This window comes from Lynx rufus, unplaced genomic scaffold (genome assembly GCF_022079265.1).
Source record: "Lynx rufus isolate CCGP_SWC_20201006 ecotype Redwood Valley unplaced genomic scaffold, mLynRuf1.p SCAF_4, whole genome shotgun sequence".
Taxonomy (NCBI): Eukaryota; Metazoa; Chordata; class Mammalia; order Carnivora; family Felidae; genus Lynx; species Lynx rufus.
The window spans coordinates 125,780,031-125,799,857 of NW_025814856.1; the positions used below are offsets into that span (position 1 = coordinate 125,780,031).

At 43.2% G+C, this 19,827-nt stretch overlaps 1 long non-coding RNA gene across 1 annotated transcript in view; it reads left to right on the forward strand.

Moving 5' to 3' along the window:
• Positions 1 to 19,827, forward strand: part of LOC124524698 (uncharacterized) — a 46,056-nt gene that overhangs the window by 19,099 nt on the left and 7,130 nt on the right. The window contains exon 2 of the long non-coding RNA XR_006965301.1: positions 9,059 to 9,134. This is a non-coding gene — a long non-coding RNA (uncharacterized LOC124524698). The remainder of the gene's footprint in view (positions 1 to 9,058; positions 9,135 to 19,827) is intronic.

Genomic DNA, 19,827 nt, shown 5'->3' on the forward strand with positions numbered 1-19,827 from the left:
TTTTCTATATCTATTTATTGTTTTCTGCCTGTCTTGATTTTCTTGCTTAATATGTAATTCTGTTCTTGATAAATATTTTTTGAATAAATGAATGAATGAATGAATGAATAAAAGCTCCTATTAGTGGTGCTTATTCTGGGAAGTATGAGTAGAAGTGATAAGACTTACATTCTGCTTCTTATACATTAGGGCAATTTGACTTTTTTTTTTTTTTTTCAATTTGACATACTTATATCAAGTATAAGCTAATTTTGCAACTAAGTTTAAAAAACATAAAAACGCATACACATGTTTATGCTTGGAATAGATTACTATAGAGGTCTTTTCAGCTTTAGCATTCTATGATCTTAGATTTTCCAAATTATTCTGTTAAGATACAAAACAGGGTGCATAGCGTAGCTTAGCTCTAAATGATAAGGTATCAAGACAGACCCGGGGCGCCTGGGTGTTGCAGTCGGTTGAGCGTCCGACTTCAGCCAGGTCACGATCTCGCGGTCCGTGAGTTCGAGCCCCGCGTCGGGCTCTGGGCTGATGGCTCAGAGCCTGGAGCCTGTTTCCAATTCTGTGTCTCCCTCTCTCTCTGCCCCTCCCCCGTTCATGCTCTGTCTCTCTCTGTCCCAAAAATAAAAAATAAATGTTGAAAAAAAAAGACAGACTGAATGGATTCCCGTTTTCATTTGAGAATTAATGTAAATGCACGAATCAGTGCCAACATCTAACCCTTACAACATACTTGTACAGGTATCCCTTAATACACAAACTAATATGCGCACCTGTGTTCCCCTTCTTAATTTCACAAACAGCGGGTCAAGAATATCAGTTCTTTCTGGACACCAGTCATGTGTAAGAGAAAACAGAGGTGATATGATTTTGTGTATTGAGGGAGTGTGATGACTGTCTGTGGATTGATTCTTCCCTTCTTCCTCTGGTCTCTGCGTACGAGGATGCAAAATACTTGTTCCTATATCTCGGCCCTCACTTTGAGAGTAATTGCCGTTAAGTTTAGATGATTTGACTTATCTACCTTGAGTTCAGAGTGATCTTTAAACTTTTGGTATGCCCTTTCCTTTTCCACAAAGTATTCTGACATCCTGCAAAGATACAGAAGATATACCAAGACAAGCTAAGAGCAGAAGACAAAGAAAAGGGCCAGAGGGACACGAATATAAATGGAACCAGAAATGAGGGTTAAACAAAACTATGTCTCATGGAGACCTACACTCTTGTAAATGGAGTGCAAACACTGGCTGTAACCTTTCTCGGATCCAGTATAGAAGGGGAACACTGCTTGGATGACACCTTTTGCAGTATTTCTAACATAAAATAAATCTAATCCATTGTTTGTCAATCTAAGCAACCCCCACAGCGAAGCAGAAAGGCATTTCTGAAAGTTTCTGTAAAGAAGATGTTATTCTTCATCTCCTTCTTGCGGTGATGTTTACTCTCATTTCTTTTACTATAGGACAATGGCAGAACTCCAAGATGAAATTAGGTTAAGACAGATCTATGGTGATGGGAGTGATGGTTGGGTGTGAAGCGGGAGCGGAGGTTGTGAATGACACTTTCATATAAACACATGGACCTTTAACACAACTGCACACATTTTCTTTCTTCAGTCATTCTAGGATGGGAACTGGCAGGCGTACTTCTCATTTTCTTTTCTGTACCAAATTAGAATGTGCCCCTAGGACTAAAGGAAATAGAGCTGGGGAGCCTGGTAGTTAAAAGCCAGTAAGAATCATTATTTCTGCCTCACTGGTCAGGCATATTTTGGGCAAATGAGTCAGCGCAGTGTGAGAGGGATGTTTGGGCTAGACTTTATCAGCAGTTACATACATTTTCCAGAGTTACTAAAAGCTGTCCAGGCTGGTTATTTAGAGCTCTGGGGAAGAGCAGGGCAGAGGAGGTGAGGGAACAGAGTGTATTTTGCGATTGGGACATCTCAGATTGGGCAAGCTCTCTGTTCTAGCTCTCTCTGAAATGCTCTCTTTATGGGGTTTATACTATCACTGTATAAATTGCTCAAATTGGCCAGAACCCCTGGGTTCTCAAGTCTGGAACATCTGACAAAGATTCCAGCCTGTCAAACCATTCTTCCATATCATATCGGTTTCTCGGGGCATTTGCCAGATGGGGGTAAGCTATCCCGGTGATTCGTTTTGATTCCTCAGACATTAACTAAGAATATATTATGTGCTTGATATGTATGTATGTGGTGCTTAAAGAGATGGGGAAGGTCAAAATGGGTTTGCCATCCTCAGGAAGCTCATAATATAATGGCAAAGACAGGCATGAGAACAACAGTCGGAGTACAGAGTAGAAGGTCATCCGAGCGGAACAAAGTGCAGGGGTTCTGGAGCCTAAAAGAGAGGAGAGTGGGTTTTTTAGAAAAGGCTCTGGTGCGTCTTTTTTTTTTTTTTTTTTTTTTTGAGGGATCTAGCATTTTGAGGACACACAATTTAGCAGACATTCAAATTCGCTGAGCAGATGAATTCAGAGGGGAGGTGGAGATCTCAGATGGAAGAGATGTTCGAGGAAGAAACTGCATGGAGGCCTGAAATGCATGGTGAGTAACAGGGTTGGCTGAATTGGGGCAGAGAACAGCCTGGAACGTTGTTGAAACCCAGAAGAACGTGTTAATCTTTGAAGAAACAGTCACCTGTGGTTCAATGCTCTTAAAAAAGTAGTTTTGAAGCACATATACACCCTTGGAAATAAAAGTAGACAAATTCTGTTGGAAGGTTGAGGTTCGCTAATGTAATATAATTTAATATTATAATGTGATAGGGTATGACATGATATGATATAAAGTCAGGATTTTCTAAGGAAGGTTGTTATAATTACTAGATCTCCCTTTTCATCGCCACCTACCTTTGCAGGCACACAGTCCTGTGGGGGGGGGGGTCTAAGGATAATATGTTATATCATATTGTGTTGGTACACTAAAATGGGGGTAAATTGAGAGTTTAATGAAAAGACCCTGTATACAATTGTGAGTGGGGTTAGAGAAGCCCCATTAACATTTGGGAGCCACGACTATTCTTAGAAGTAACTAGGCAAGGGAATGGAAAGGTCGTCAAAACCCAGAAGGAGTTGTGACGGTGAAGGGAGGGGTCACCAACAGGAGCTGTCACCTTCTGTGGAGGAATGTACTCACTGCCAACCTGTGACCCGGGAAGGAGCAGAGAGCATAAACCTCCCAGCCCTGTCTCCTCCCAATTCCCTGCTGGTGTCTCCTCCTGTGAGAAGTCTCTTCCCAATCAGAAGCCAGAGGACATGGAGGCCTATGAGGTAGCACTCAGAGCTCAATATGTTGCAGAGCAGGCTGAGAAAGATGGAGTAGGAACAGAGCCAGAGAAGTCCACATGGGGAAGGCCAAAGCTCGTCTTCCTCACAGAACATTGGGAGGTCCCATTTTATTCACCTCATGACACCTTTGATTATCATGGCATCACACGGGTGAATTTATGGGCTGCTCTGTAGAGTTTAAAGGGTCAAACTCCCCACATTGCAATACCCTAGGCTTTCCATCAGGCAGAATTATCTGCAACTCGGGCTCATTCTCCATCCTAGGTACTCATGTCCCATAAGCGGCTAGGGCTGTCATCATTTTCTCAAGTGTTGATGACGTGTGTAGGCACAATATCACTAGCTGGTGATAGTACCGGATGACATGGGGGCTCCCAAGACAGGTGGCTCTTGTGAACGTGCTGCACATCTATTTGTCTCCTTCATCCAAAACCAACTGTTACCCAGCCAAACGCCTAAATCTCATACATCTCATCAAGGTGCAAGGGGGTAAAGAATTATCTATCTTGAATTATAAGGCAGGCTGTAAATAAACCTCCAAGTAAGATATTCAGATGTGTGTTCCCAAGGTCAGTACAATATGCCAGATGTGGGGAACGGCATTTTATATTCAACAATGTTTTTTTTCTAGGAGAACAAAAGGAGTGGAGGAGGGCTGTCAAGCCTTTGAGAAAGTGTTGCTCATTTCAGAAACCTCTAGCTAGGATACAAAGAGAGAGAGTCACACAGTTAAAGATATATTCTCACCCTCAGAGAAGTTCACTCTAGTTTGATTTACGTATGAATGTATTAAGGGTAAATCCTCAACCTCAAGCTCTCTTATATAAGAAATATTACCATAAAAATAAATGAAATCTCACTTGGCAACTTCTAAAATTCTAGACTAAGAGGACATAAAATATCAACTCTATTGCCGTGCATTCTCCTCAACTCCAAGAGAACACGTGCTGGACATTAGTCCCCCTCAGCTACCGTGGCAGCCTTCTCCCCATCTGCTGCCAGGGATGGAATCCCAGCCTCCGGTTTTGGGGAAAATCACTGTTTCCATTCTCTTCCATGCACTGGGAATCTTTCAAAGGCACTCCGTCTCTCCCTTTCTCCATAGCATAACTTCAGTGCATTTAGCTTTTATTTTTTTTTAAATGTTCGTTTATTTACTTATTTAGAGAGAGGAAGAGCATGCAGAGAAAGAGGAAGAGAGAGAGAATCCCAAGCAGTTTCCACGCTAAAGCGTGGAACCCGATGTGGGGCTCCATCTCTTGACCAGGAGATCATGACCTGAGCCGCAGTCAAGAGTCAAATGTTTGACTGAGCTACTCAGGCACCCATAGCTTTTCTTCAATAGTAGGAAGAAAGGTTGCCCTCCAGAAACTGAGACTTTGAGTTCTGCTAAGTGGACCCGAGATAAGTGAAAGTAACGGCAATATAGTAAACAAGATAAAATACCTCTCATCCTTTCCAGATCTTTCAAGACAGAATCATTCCAAGTTAATATGTACCGTTCCTGAAAGCTAGGGAAGTGAGTCCTGAGGGAGGGGATCTGGCCACACCCATCCCATCCCCGGTGGCAGCCACAGTCCAGCATTGCTGTGTCATGTGTGGTGGGGCAAGAGAAGACAAAGTACTAATTAGCACACTAGGCTCTGCTGCAGTAACAGAAACTCTCAAGTCTCATGACATAGTAAAGCCTTCTCTTATGCATGGCACTCACCTTGGAGGCTTGTGCAGTTATTTATGGTAACGTGGGGATTCAGGCTCCTTCAGCCTATCCAGAGTTGCAGTAAAAGAAAAAGAAGGAGAAAAGAGGACCACGCGAAGGGGCCTCATGACCTCATCTGCAAGTCACATACGTTGCTTCCTCCGGCGTTCCGCTGTTGAGACCCAGTCACGTGGGCATATTTTAACTGCAAAAGAGACTGGGAAATACGCTTCTTTTACATGCCCGGAAAAAAAGGAGAATGGGGCTGGTGACATCTAGCCCGTCTCTGGCTCAGGTATTCTTGTGTGGTGTTCGGTGTAGAGCAGGATCATTGGGTAGCATGCCCTTGGTAACACCAAGTGCTGAACGGAACAATTCAGGATTTTTCCTTTGTCTGTAAAAATCAATATCTAAAATTCTTTCAGATTTCTCTTCTCTTCAGCAACATGAAGAATTGCTCTAAAGTTACAGAAGTTATCTTAAAAATAGAAAAAGCTGATCAGGTATACACCGCACATTATTTATTGAAAAAAACAAAGCAGTATTTTTAAAGCTATGACCAACGCCTCCTTCCTGGCTCTATTTTGATATTTTTGTGCAGAACACCTGTCGGCGTAGGAGTGCAGAGAGGTAGGAGAGATGCTGGGGAGGGCTCTAGGGGGTGGTGGAAATTCAAACACGGACTCTGGGTCCTTTCCAAGGGGTCTGGACATTAGAGGGTGAGGAGAAGGCTTATTTCAGGTAGGATGGTAACCTGACTCCTCCTGTCTGGAATATGGTCACCCATAGAAGTAGGCCCCACGTTGGTGAGTAAATGGTGAATCACGTGATCAAGACGAATGTTTGCCAGAAATTTATTTGTGCTTTAAATCAAGATGTCAGGTACGCTGCTATTTATAACAATTCAACTTAATCCACAGGAAAATTCCTGTTGTGTAAACCTCTTCCTTGAGCTATTTCCAGAATTAAATGTGACCAAATGGAACCACCTCCTTTCAAGGAAGCGTTTCGACAGTCGCTGCCTGGCATGGACTCCTAACAAACTTCTCCCTTCATCAGTGGATGTTTCAGCCACTTTCGGGCAGCCTTTAAGAATTTCTTACCCGACTGTAAACCCTGGACAACAGGGCTCTTCCAACAGCGACTTGATGGCAAAGGAGAGCCCACTGAGCCTGTGCCTTGACAAGAGGGAGCAGATTCCTGAATGTGACCGAGACAAAGTCCTTGGTGACCAGCTCATTTCTTCTGCTTATCAGACTGAGCTTGAAACGAACTTCCGATGAGAAGCCGTTCTGTGCCATCTCCCTCCTCCCTCCCATTCCTGGGAGGGCACTTTATTCAGGGACCGTGCTTTATTGCTGTTGATTCTTTCTTTTTCTGTTAACTCTTTAATGACTGCCCAAGAGCAGAGCCCCCCTTCCACATGTTGTATGCACCGTGGTGTCTGGTGGAGCTCCTTGCCCTCTACAGGAGAGAGAGAACTATTTGTTATAAGTACGAGAGCATGACCCAGGCTTCCCCAGTAATGCTCCGTGGGACTCCACTGAATAAATCAATTAATGTTTTTGGCCCTTGGCTTCCTTATCTAAAAGTTGAAGAGGTTGGATGTCCTTTAGGTACCTTCCAGCTCTCAAGTCCATGAACACATGGGGTCACGTGGGGAGACCCGGTGCGATACCTAGTCTCTGAGTCAGGAAGATGTGTGTTTGAATCCCAACTCTGTTGCTGGCTGGCCAGGTGATCAGGGCAAGTCTTTTAGCTTCCCTAAAGAAAACGTTTTCAATTTCATGACTTCCTGGTGAGGAGCAGAAGACATTGAGGCAAAGGATCCAGCTCCTAGCAGACATTAACCAAACACAGGTTTACTACACGAGACCAGACGTAATTCTAGGCTAATACTAGAGGTCTCCAAGACAGAAGTTCTAAATGCAAATCATGAAGTTGGTAAAGCACCTCTGGTTTCAGGCACCTACTGTGGCCAGGTCTGGGGCTGATGCTGGGGATAAAAGACGCAAGCATGTACTAAGAAACCACACAATGAAGCATATGGATGTGATCAACCATAATGAAGATGCAATAGATTGCTTTTTATTGGGGCTACCTTCTTCAGAAAGCCAACAACATAAGGCAAACAAGAAAACGGTCCTGAAAAGTAGGAACCATTTTATAGAGAGGGAAGCCAGAAAAATACACTTTTAAGTATTTTAACAAGACTTGGTAAGGTTGATCCTGGCCTCGACCTTCACCAACCCTGTGAAACTGCATGTGCTGGTGTCTGTGTCTGTCTGTGTGTGACCGTGTGTGCATATATGTGTGTGTGACAGTGTGTGCGTGATTCTGTGTGTGAGTGGTTGTGTCTGTATGTGTGTGGGTGTGGGGGGGGTGCACGTACACACGTGTTCACACACTTACCCCTTCCAGAAAGCACTCCCGGGCTCCGCAGGCCTATTCACACACTCAGATGGCAATAGAATCAGCATCTGCTGTCTTTTCACACCAAGAGCAGTCTAGCACATTGATGTGAAAAGAAAACACATCCCTCAGTCAGCTCTGGGTAAAGGACAGAGATCGATAACTATATTTCTCAAGTTGGTAACACTCGGCATCTTCTATGCAATGCTGCTGAAAGTTTTGCTCCCTCCTAAACACATGGGGTCGGCTGGCATAAAGAAGTAGATTTTCCCAGCAAGGTGCTCCCGAAAGGCAGCTGCCTGCTGGAAAAAGGCATGTGAGGCACTGAGTTAATTTAGCCGTTGTGGGTACCCTACTTGGCCCCCTCGTTGGGTCCAGCCCTAGAATATAAAGGTGGGCTGGAGGCAGCTGATGATGTGCGGTGTCTTTGCAAATCATGATTCTCCCCGTGCTCTATCTCCACAGGGTGTCAAGACCCACATTAACCTCATGCTTCGGGGACTTTGCATGAACGGACAATATTTCCATGCATTCATTTGTTTTATTGGTTTTGTCTTCACTGTGTGATTGCCCTTTTTCTTAGTGCAAGCCGTTTGCTCTGTGCTCCATTGGCACAGTTAAGGGACGTGGCAGAGCAGAAAGCAGGAGTCACTGGCCAGAGTACCTGGCTTTTTCTTTCTTGCTTTTTTTAAGTTCATTTATTTATTTTGAGAGAGACAGAGACAGGGTGAGTCATGGAGGGGCAGAGAGAGAGAGAGAGAGTCGGATGCTTAACCAACTGAGCCACCCAGGTGCCCCACTGGCTTTTACTTCACAAGCACTTATGAAGAGTCTAGGGCTTTGTGGAAAAATAAAGAGGTCAAGGGTATTTAGTGGCAAAGGCAGAGTGATCTGCAGAAGTAGAAGGCAGAGAGGGGCTCACGCGTGCCCTCCCACAGTCCACAAAGACCTGGCTGTGGGAAGAGAAAGGTGGAGTACAGGCATCCTGGAACAGTGGCGATCAGCCTGGCTTCCCAAAATATCCTGACAAGGGGCCAAGACCCCAGAAGGGAACACTATGTGCAGTGTCCTGGCAGATAAAGCCACAAGTGGTGCTATGAAAGGGTCCACCCAGGGGCGCCTGGGTGGCTCAGTCAGTTGAGTGACTCTTCTTTTTGGCTCAAGTCATGATCTCGTGGTTGTGAGATCGAGCCTGCTTGGGGCTCAGAGCTGACAGTGTGGAGCCTGCTTGGGATTCTCTCTTTCTCTCTCTCTCTCTCTCTGCCCCTCCCCGACTTGTGTTCTGCCTCCCTCCCACTCTCAAAATAAATACATAAACATAAAATTTTTTTAAATTTTTAAATAAACAAAAGGAAGAAATGGTCCAAACAGATGGGGATAATTGGCGTCTCCAGTGTAACTCAAGTGTGCCTAGCACCAAGACCTTGTTACTCAGGTCAAGAGTAACAAGAGGCCTGGTATGAGGGAAGTGCTAGAATAAAATTGGGCTGGCTTCTATAAAATAAGGAGAGGCAGTATTTTTTTTTTTTTTTTGGACACCTGAGTTTATGAGCTGTCATTCCTACTACATATGGAAGACCAATAACATTTTCCAGATTAGCAATTGATTTTTATTGTCTGTTTTGATTCTGCTTCCAGACAGTCCAAGGTCCCCTCTACACACCTGAAGAGGAAGCCGTACAAGAGATCCAAGAGTCATGCTGGGACTGTGTAGGTATGTGAGTTTCACTCTGGTGATGATGACTCTTTCTTTCCTTCCATGAGGTGTTTACTTCTGTTACTTAGGACTGTACATCCTAAGGGCATGATAAATCTCCAGCTGACGATTTCTGTTGCTTTCTCCTTTGGCTTAATACCTTTGTTTGTACAATATCTGGGTAGCGCAGGTATGTTGGTGTGGGGTACAGTTCCCAAGGACTGCTGTCTCTAGAAAACAGGGCTTGGAATCAACTCTTTGTGTTCTTTCCTTCCTTCCTTCCTTCCTTCCTTCCTTCCTTCCTTCCTTCCTTTCTTCCTTCCCCCATTCCTCCCTCCCCCTTTCCTTCTTGCTTTTGTTTTTTCCTCTTTTCACATTCATTGAGTTCCTAAAATAGATCATGTTCTAGGTTCACTGCTGGAAATACAATGATGGGCAAGTTTGGCGTAATTTGTGCCCTCTGGACTCTATATTTTAATGGGTAAATACAGCTAAGTGAACAGGCAACTACAGTCCTATACCATGAATGTTCATATATAGCACCCAGTGCTAAGAATCTTATCATAGCACAGCAAACTTGTTCATGAAAAGGGGGGGGGGAACCAGGAAAAGCTCCCTAAAGGAAATAATTACTAGAAAATGCTATCCAAGTGTAAGGAAGTCGAGGTAGGAGAGCAGAGTTAGGAGAGAGGGAATGGTGAGCTAGGAAGAGAAAGGGAAGGCATGGAGTGTTAAGGGTATGTCTTTTTAAGTTTGTTTATTTATTTATGTTTGTTTATTTATTTATAACTGTTTGTTTGTTTGTTTGTTTAGAGAGAGAACATGAGCAGAGTGAGGGGCAGAGAGAGAAGGAGAGAAAGAGAATCCCAAGCAGGCTCCATGCTGTCAGCGCAGAGCCTGACATGGGGCTCAAATTCACAAACCATGAGATCATGATCTGAGCCGAAATCGGATGCTCAACTGAATGAGCTGCCTTTTTAGGTATAGTTAATAAATCGATAGTGTTTACTGTAGCCAACCCTATGGAGTAGATAGCATTATCTACATTTTACAGATAGGGAAATTGAGGCTCCATGACACTAAGAAGTTTGCCCAAGGAGTTCAGTGTGGCTGCTCCTGCATTAAAGGGATTTTCTATGTCATGACTCCACAGGCATTGTCAGGTTAGGAAAGCCAGAGTCCCCAAGAGCAGGAATCTCAGCACAGGGTTCGATAGATTGACTACCAAGATGGCACCTAGGTGGAGAACCAGGGCACTCTGGTTCGAGTGTCACTGAGTGCTGCTTTGTCCTCAGGTGCTGGGCCCAGCCGCAGTCAATTCTCTGCTTTGTTTTCCCCCAAGCATGTCTCATTACCTTGAAACTTATTTTTGTCAACTGTTTGCTGAGTAAGGCCTTTTCACTTAGAGAGTTTAAACAGGAAACTGTTGTCAAGGTTCTACCCAAATTACCATACACTGTGAGGGGGGAAAAAAAATCTAAAGAGCAATTCTTAAGTTGCAGATTCATTATGATCCCCTCATGAATTAATTGAATAAAGCATAGTTTGAAGATCAATAACCAAGTTGAAAATAATTTGTTTCAAATTTGGTAATTTTGGTACCCCAGAAGTTACCTACTTCATTTGAGTGCTTTTGTCTCGTGGCCATGCCCCCCCCCACTCCTTTATTTCGTTGATGTTCTCTTGCTTTACAATTTCTCTTACTTATTTGGCTTACTTGACAACATTTGGTGAGACAAGGACATATCTAAGAATAGCTAATATTTGGGTAGCTTTTGAATTTTATGATCACATGCCTCTCTTGGAATGTTATAATTAAGAAACTTGTAAGTAGCAAAGTCTGCAAGGAGCCAAGTCATGCCATGTGCTTCCTACTCCCCTCAACTATTCATGTGGGAGAATTTGGTTTGTAATGACAACCAAGGGCTATCCTGAAGTGTCAGGAGGCAACTGAGAATTATAGACCACAGATGCCCTTTGATGTGATGTGATGTCATTCCTTCATCCATTCATCCAGCATTACTGAGTGCCAGGTCTATGCCAGTCCCAAGTGTACTTAATCTGCCATCAGCCGACAAACAGGTCCACAGACACACAAGCTCTAAAATAGATGTATGTGTGAAGGGCTGTCTGCGAGTGTCGGCAATGCTTTTTTAGAGAAAGGAAACAGTGCTGGCCCTTGAACATGAAGAAAGAGCAGCAGAAAATTCTAGGCGAAGGGAACGTGCAACGTCAGAGGTATGGTCAGGAGGTAACAGGTTATGGGATACTCAGAAATTGTGGTAGCCAGCTTCCAATGATCCTCATCTCCTTGGGGAGATGATTCATGCCCTTGTGTAGTCCCCTCCCACACCAGAGCGAGGCTGGCCTATACGGCTAGTAGACTACTATAGATGTAATGGCATGTGACTGACAAGTCTAGTTGTAAAAGACATTGTGTCTTCCACCTCGGTCTTTTGGATTGCTCATTCTGGGAGAAGTCAGTCGCCATATTGTAAGAACTCTGTGGAGAGGGCCACGAGGGAAGGAGGTAAGGTTTCTCGCTAACAGCCAGCACCAACTTGTCAGCCATGAGGGTGGACCACCCTGGAGGAAGTAGATCGTCCAGCCTTCATCAAGGCTTCAGGTGACTGCAGTCCTAGCTGACCTCTGACTGCAACTTTAAAAGGGACTCTGAGCCAGAATTCCCAAGCCAAGCTGCTCCTGAGTTCCTGACAAATAGAAACCGTAAGATAATAAATAATTACTGTTGTTTGAAGCCACTGAGTTTTGGGGTGATGTGCTGCACAAAAACAGGCAACACCAAACACTTCAGTGCATTTCAGTCCCACCAGTTGCTCACACGTGTCCCCATTGATTGACCCGATATGCTAGTGCCGATGACCGTTCATAAGTCATGAACCCTTGGGCCATCCATGGGGTGATTCTGCTTGTGTGTTCAGTGCCAGAAAAAAGTCACCTCAGATATGGATTAGCATCCCTTCTTTGTTCCAACCTTTATAGAAAATGCAAACTATTTCAGAATATTTCACCTCTTCTTTCCCTTCATTTGTGATTTGGATAAGCAATGGTACCCAGAGGCTGAGCAAAAAGCAGCAAAAGAGGAAGAAACAATGGCTGTGACTAATCTATAGGCTGGAAAATCCACTCTGAATCACTAAGAAGGAAGAATTAAGGAATCTGTGTGGGGTATGGTAGTTCAACCCTAGCACTTTTCCTTCTTGTGTGTTCCTGTGCCATGTCCCCAGACATTCCTGCCTGGTGCCTCAGAGAGTCCGTTTACCAGGCAGTGGTTGTTCCCGAGACAGGCCTGCTTGCTGCTGTTCTTGTATAGTTGTACCTCGCTAGTGGTCTGAGACCATTGCTCCTTTACTCTGACTCTTTCTAGCCCTTCCAGGATATGCCCACTCCCACCAGGGCATGCCCAGACTCAGGCCCACTTATCCCTAAAGATAGTCCTAATCAGAACAGAAATCCTGTTAGAGCTTCCAGCCCACAAGTTCATGAAGTCTGTCAACTCTGAGATCTGTTTTGCATGGGCAGGCTCTGGGCATACCTGAAGCCACTAATATGTATCATCCCAATTTCTCTTCTCTCCTTGCCCTATGCCAGTCTATGTCTCAGGATGTGGCTTGTGCCTCAGTTTCTCTAACAAGCACTCTTGATCTCTACTTGGACTAGCACCGTGTCCCACAATTTAGAGAGAAGTATGCAAGGTCCCCACGTTGCTGTGGCTCTCCATAACCCCTTCCTCTCCTTGAGGACTAGTTGCCGCAGCCCATCACCTCTTTCACAAACTGCTGCCTTGTAAGTAGGAGGAATACCTGGAACCACAATCTGGCTATCTGCCTGACTCTTTTCTGTGCCTTATACCACCCACTGCACAGGATTCTTCTCACAAATAGGAATTTCCTGGGTCATATTTGAGCTCAGCAAAATTTTCAGACACTGGACAAGTCCCAGTCCTATCAGGTTTCCTGGCTGGCCCACAAATACACATATTTCTTCTCTTTGTTGCAAGTTGCCCAGAGAAACCCTTAGATGTCCCAGCATGCCCTGCACTGGCACTCCATGAGTGATGACAACATCTTGACTTCCTGGGGTCCTTTGAAAAAGAAAATCGTCGGATTGAGGATTTAGTTCTTACTGCTCTTACCTTACCATCTAAGTAGGGATTTATTATCAAGAACTTTTTCGTGAAAGGTGAAGCAGGAACAGTAGTGAAACCAGATGAGGGGATGTGGGACCAGGATCCTTAGTGGCATGTACCCTATCTATCTTGGGGGAGGATGCTTCCAGAACTCTAGAGTACTCTAGTTCTGTGGTGAGCCAAGTCATGGAGAGGGAATAGAGCAGATTTTACTGCCCCCATAATCTCCATTTGCACCTTTATGAAAGCCACACAAAATAAAATCCACACACAAGTAGTGTTATGGAAACGTAACTTCAATACAAATTCCCTTGTTGTCTTAGAAGGGTCAGTTTGTGGTTCTACTAAGATCCCTAAGCCTCCCCTGAAGAATCCATTGCTCCACACTTTTTTATCTCCTTCAAGAAAATGAGTCTTCCAGGTTCACTGTGCCTGGAATTCAGGACTTCTCCTGAGAAATTCTTCACTTGCCAAGACCCAGGTCAAAATCATCTCCTTAAACAACCGGTACCAATCTTAGTTTTCACCTCTTCTTTGGGGCTTCCACAGACCCTTCTTCATATCTCTGTGATGGTGCCTTTTATATTTTATGTTAATTTATTTTGGTACAGAATTATTCTTATAAGCTTGCTGAATCATGGAGGGTGAGCTTCACACCTCATCCGATTTTGAAACCCTAGCAATTCACAAGTACATATTAGGTGCTCAGTTTTTAAAATGGTAATTGACCCTGGACGTTAACTTCAAGCCAGCACTCTCGTGCCTTTTGAAAGGCGGTATGACTTTGTCTTGTGTGCACATGCCACCTCTTACCTCTGTCACTTGACTCATTTAGTACCTGAACCTGGAATGTCTCACACCCCCTTTGCCTGGCTGATGCCTGCTCATTCTTAAGACTTGGCTTAAGTACTACCCGTCAAATTTGGGAAGCCTTCCTTGACCCATTTAGGTTGTTTTTGACAATCCCTCTTAGGAATTGACGTAGAAAATTCCCTCTTAGGAACTGACGTAGAAAATTCCCTGTGAGCATACTTCTAATGCTACTGCCCGTTGTCCTAGATTATCTGTATGTGATCGCTCCTTCGTGAGACTATGAGTCTCTGCGTAGCAACTCCCCACACACAGTTCAGTAACAAGAAAATGTTTATAGAAGAAGTCAATGAATGCATGGACAATTTTTGCTGACTACCAATCTTGACCCTTACTAAAATCTAGGAAAACCTGTCTACTGGGAAGATTAGTATCTAGTGGCCATTTTGTAAACCTCTGATCCTTAAGACCTCCAGATTAGAAACCACAAGAGAAGCTGAAGGGGGGGAGGGTATTCCTCACTCCTGCTTTCCAGCTCCTGCATTCACAGTTCTAGGCTTGAATTTAGAATGAGATGGCAGGAATGAATTGTGTCACACGCTGCCTGCCGTCAGTTGAATTCAATTATAATTTATTGATTGCTCAGGTCGTCAGAGGCCATCATCATAACCAAATGCCATGGCCTTATTATGGCCCCTGCACTCATTCATCTTGCACAAATGGACATTCACATACTGAGCAACTGTTGAGAAGGCCATTCCCAAGCTGTGCAGATTAATGCTGATTTCTGATTAGTCCCAGATTATGTCTCTGGGCTGACATTGTAACTGGCATTCTTCATTTAAGGAAAAAATGACAGCACAAGCTGTTATAGGGTTTGCATGACTTTCTTTAACTTTCTCAGTATGTTTCAACATTCTTTTCACTTTCCTCTAAGACTAGGACAATTTTTGCCTTTTTTGCCACATTGGTTTTTCTTCTTTTAAAAGATCTGGTTATAGTTGGGTATCAATCTCTGTTGTCCTCTAAATTTTATTGTCATTTAAAAATGGGAATATTGGGGCACTTGATAGTCGGTAGAGCATGCAAGTCTTGATCACAGAATCATTAGTTCAAGCCCCACGTTGGGCGTACAATTTACTTTTTAAAAAAGGAGATCTTAAACAAACAAACAAACAAACAAATAAAATGGGGTTATTGCTGTTCTTTTTTTCCTTTTAAAAATGTACAATAGCAAAATTGAGATTGTTTAACCACTTTATGACATATAAAAAGCCATACATATTTACTGCAGAAAATTTGATGGGTTTTAGGTAAGTATACATCTTGGAAGCTATCACCACTATCAAGGTTGTACTCATACTCATTGCCTCCCCAAGTTTCCTCCTCCCACAAAAATGAAATTTACGGACTATATAATAACATACATAGATATTATATTTATCTAAAATACCAGTTCTGTATTCACAGAGGGATAAATTCATTTAATTAAGAAATAAGGTCTCTTGAGTGTTGTTTGTTCTCTGTAAATGTTAACAGATGAATTGGAATTTACATTTTGCAAGTCGATGTTTCTTACTAAGAAGCTTTGCCATCTAAAAAGCATTTCCTGTTCTGTTTCCAGTTAAAGTGTTGCAGTCTGGGGCTCTTCCCGTGATAAGCACTTTCCAATCACAGTGAACATGTTCCAGGTGGCCTTGTTTGGTTGTAAGGGACGGAGGGTAATCTCAGAATAACTCAGATAAAGAAAGCTTTATTTTACTTGGCAGGAAGCTCAGCATCATTGCACCTCATGAGAATAGGGCTGGAACTCACTCAACTGCACGGCACCTGCTTCTCCCTGCACATCTGCTAAATGCTTCTCTCTCTACCAACTGGCATCTTCTTCCTCTGCTCTTCTTTCTTGTGTGTTACATACCGTATTTTGAATTGCTGTGCCCCCAACTCAACATCATGAAGTTTCATTTACCATCTAGCCCTATGTCTCAGGTTCAAAATTGTCTATATCTAAATTCCTGAGAATGGAATCTGACTCACCCAGCCCATCTTTCTGAGCCAGACCTCATAAGTGATTGGCCACTGGCCAGCTTGTAGGTACCTCTCTGGGTAAGAGGTTGAGCCTTGCTCCAATCAGCTGTGACAGTAGTGGGGGGTCATACAATATGAACATGACTTGGTTAGGCAGAGAAATTGAAAATGGAAAAGTGCATCACAAGGAGGTAAGGTAGAGGTATAAATTTGTCCGGAGATTTGCTTAGGCATGAAAACAATGTTTCTTTGTGCCTGTATCGTCTATCTGCATGGGATATCAGGACAAGTGTAGTCATCACTCACTCCTCATGACCTGCAAAGACTTAAGATCCTCCTACCAAGAGGTTTCAAGAGACTCGTGCAGAAAAAAAACAGAACCGGAACCAATGTTGACTTCCTGCCAATACAAAAACTTGCTTGAAAGTGACAGAATCTCATTTCAAACCAGCTTAAGCCAGAAGGTTTGCTGCCCACACAACCCAATTACAGAAAGAAAGGGATTACAGCTGACCTCAGAAACCCATGGAACGGGGCTCCGATGCTCTCTGTCTGCCAGGAATCTCAGTCTCCACCTCTGGCCTCTGCATCCCTCCATGTGGGTTTCATTGTTTTCAAACCGAACGATCCTACCTAGAGCGTTTGCTCAGGGCTCTACCACATCCTTGAAGATTTGCCATCAGAGGTGAAAGAAGATTTTAAAAATCCTGGAGAAGGATGCTGATTGATGCAGCTTAGTCATAGTTCTTCAGAGAGACAGAACAAGCAGGGTGCATATACGTGTGTGTGTGTGTGTGTGTGCATGTATCTCCAGAGTTTTATTTTAAGGAATTGGCTCACCCAACTGTGGGTACTGACGAGTCTAAGATTTGTAGGGCAGGCTGGCAGACTGAAAATTTAAGCAAGAGTTAATATTGCAGTCTTGGGAGAGGATTTCTTCTTTGGAAAACCCCGGGTTTTGCTCTAAAGGCTGATTTGACTGATTCAATGAGGCCCACCTACATTATAATCTCCTTTACTTAAAGTCAGCTGATTTTAGATATCCATCATGTCTACAAAATACCTTTATAGCTACATATAGATTTAACATACAATTTAATAACTGAGTACCATAGGCTAGTCAAGTTGACACATAAAACTAATCATCACACGTGATCATCCCTTGGTCCAAGTAATGGTGCAACAGAGGAATTGGGGACTGTGATTGGAATAGTTTGGGTCATTTTCCTACCCATATGGTGCACATAAGTGGGGACTCAGTTAATAGAAATGGATTTAGTATATATATGAACACCTATAAACCCATTACCCACCCTCAGGGGTTTATCCATGAGTATGCCCTTTTCTTGTATTCTGGCCCTTAGTGAGTTGGATGATGTCCACTCACACTGGTGAGGGCCATCTTCTGTACTCAGCATACCAACTCAAATGTTAACCTCTTCTGGAAACACTATTATAGACACACCCCAAAGTAATGTTTTACCAGCTATCTCAGCATCCCTTAGCCCAGTCAAGTTGACACAAAACATTAACCACCACAGCAGTGATAAGTCTCAGAAGAAATTAAAAAGGAAGACTATGATGGAGAATGGCTTGTGGGGGTTGAGCAACTTAGACTGAGTGGGAGACTGCTTCCCTGGGGCATGTTTGAGTCATGATGGGAAAAACAAAAAAAGAGTTTCCCAAGTAAAGATATGGAGAATCTATGGACAACCGCCTAGCCTATCTCCATTTCCATGTGAATATATATGTATATAAGCAGATCACTCATTGTTCTGCCTCCTTGTATCTTTTTCTTACATGTTGTCTGGACTCGCAGTTTTTTAGGAACATTAGATCTAGCTCCCATACTGATGGCATTTGCTGGGTTCATTTTTTTTAAAGTTCATACTCCTAAAGGAGATAACCCGATTGGCCCAGCTCCTGCCTCCTCAATATGCTGACCACCCAATGAGTTCACTGCTCTTGGTCATATGCACCACTTTTAGTCTGCTCAGCAATGGAAGATGTGGAGAAGATCTCATGTTCAGAACGGACTGTGCATTCAGCAGGATGGTACAGGTGAGCTGTTTTAGCTGAAGAGTGTTCTTGGGTGCAAGCACCATAATTGAAATATCTGAAGTAAGCACCTACTATGTGTCTGCTACCATATTAGAGATGAATAAGACATGAAGTTCATAAGTTCACATCTAGTGGGAGACTCTACATGGCATTGCTTTCAACACGAATATGTCTTGACCTCCCTAGTTGTCCCAGTGTCTTCTTTATACATTATTATCCTGTTCCCTCTTCCCTTTACTGCTTCTATGTCTGCATATCTATCCTATTCTACTGGAAATGGGATATTCCATGGTATAAGTGAATTGCCCAAAGTCAAGATCTTCTAACTTTTAGCCCAAGGCTATTTAAAGGGTAGTTTACAGACGTGCAACATTGCTTGGGACATGCGAGAAACACAAATTATTAGACTCACTGAATCAAGTTCATCAAGATATCAGACTTACTGAATTATGTTCCCTGGGGGTGGGGTCCAGGAATCTCTTTTAATATGCTCTCCAGGTGACTCAGTCACTGCCAAAGTTGGGGAATCGTTGTTTTAGGCTACTCATCTTTGCCTACTCCACAATGCTGGGTATTAGTAAACTTTGGTTTGATCATTTCATTGTCCAAAACTGTCTCAGAAGAACTTCTTCAAAGATTTTGAATGCTCTGTTCTGGGTTGTAAGGCATCCCATCACACCAGCCAATCAGCATCTGCATTGCCCTAAGCTGATGGTTCTCAGCTGGGGATGATTTTGTCCCACAGGGGAAAATGTCCATAAACATTTTTGGTTGTCACAACTTGGGTGTGGGTGACACTACTGGCATCTAGTAAGCCAAGGCCAGAGATGCTGCAAGCATCCTATACAGTGCACAGGACGGCTCCTCACAACAAAAAATTATCCAGCCAAGAATATCAATATTGTTGGGGGTGACAAACTCTGCCCTAGAGGATCCTAAACAATTGATAACCACGATGCCTCAAGATGACATTTTGACCTGTTTTTCTCCTCCTCCACTGCTGTTATTAATAGCCACTTGGAAATGGCTTAGTTTGCTTGCTAGGCAGAGAAGTGTTCTGATTTTGAACTTGATTCAGCAAAAGAAACTGCCACTTGATAGTGGAACCACAATATATCACTCCACAGGCTTCCATCCTCTTCCTCTTCTTTTTTTTCCTCAACATTTGGAATGTGTCAATAGCACTCCTATTAATAGTTCACATAGGCATGTTATACATTTAATAAAATGCATGGCCTTTGAAAGTCATAATGTCCCCACCAGGACTTGTATATGATACCATATAATTTTTCTTGAAACTGGGATCTGGCTTAGAGAATGACTTCAATTTGTTTTCCAGAAACATGTGACACAAATCACTATTTCACTGGCTCTGATCACCAGACCATTGCTGGCCAGCAATAAATGTTTCCCAGGCTATAAACATTTTACTACGGAAAGTTCTTATTTTTAAAAGCTATAAACTGAAACGGCGACCCTCGACAGGCAATGAAACTTACAACATTACTTGTTGAAGTTCTAATTTTTACTGTACTTTAGCAGTAACACAAATAATTGGATTGAGAAAATATACGTTAAATAATGCCTGTCTTAGCATGGTCTTCCCAAAAGCAGAATCTGAGGTGAAGGTTTATGATGGATGAGTAGTTTTATCTGAGAATT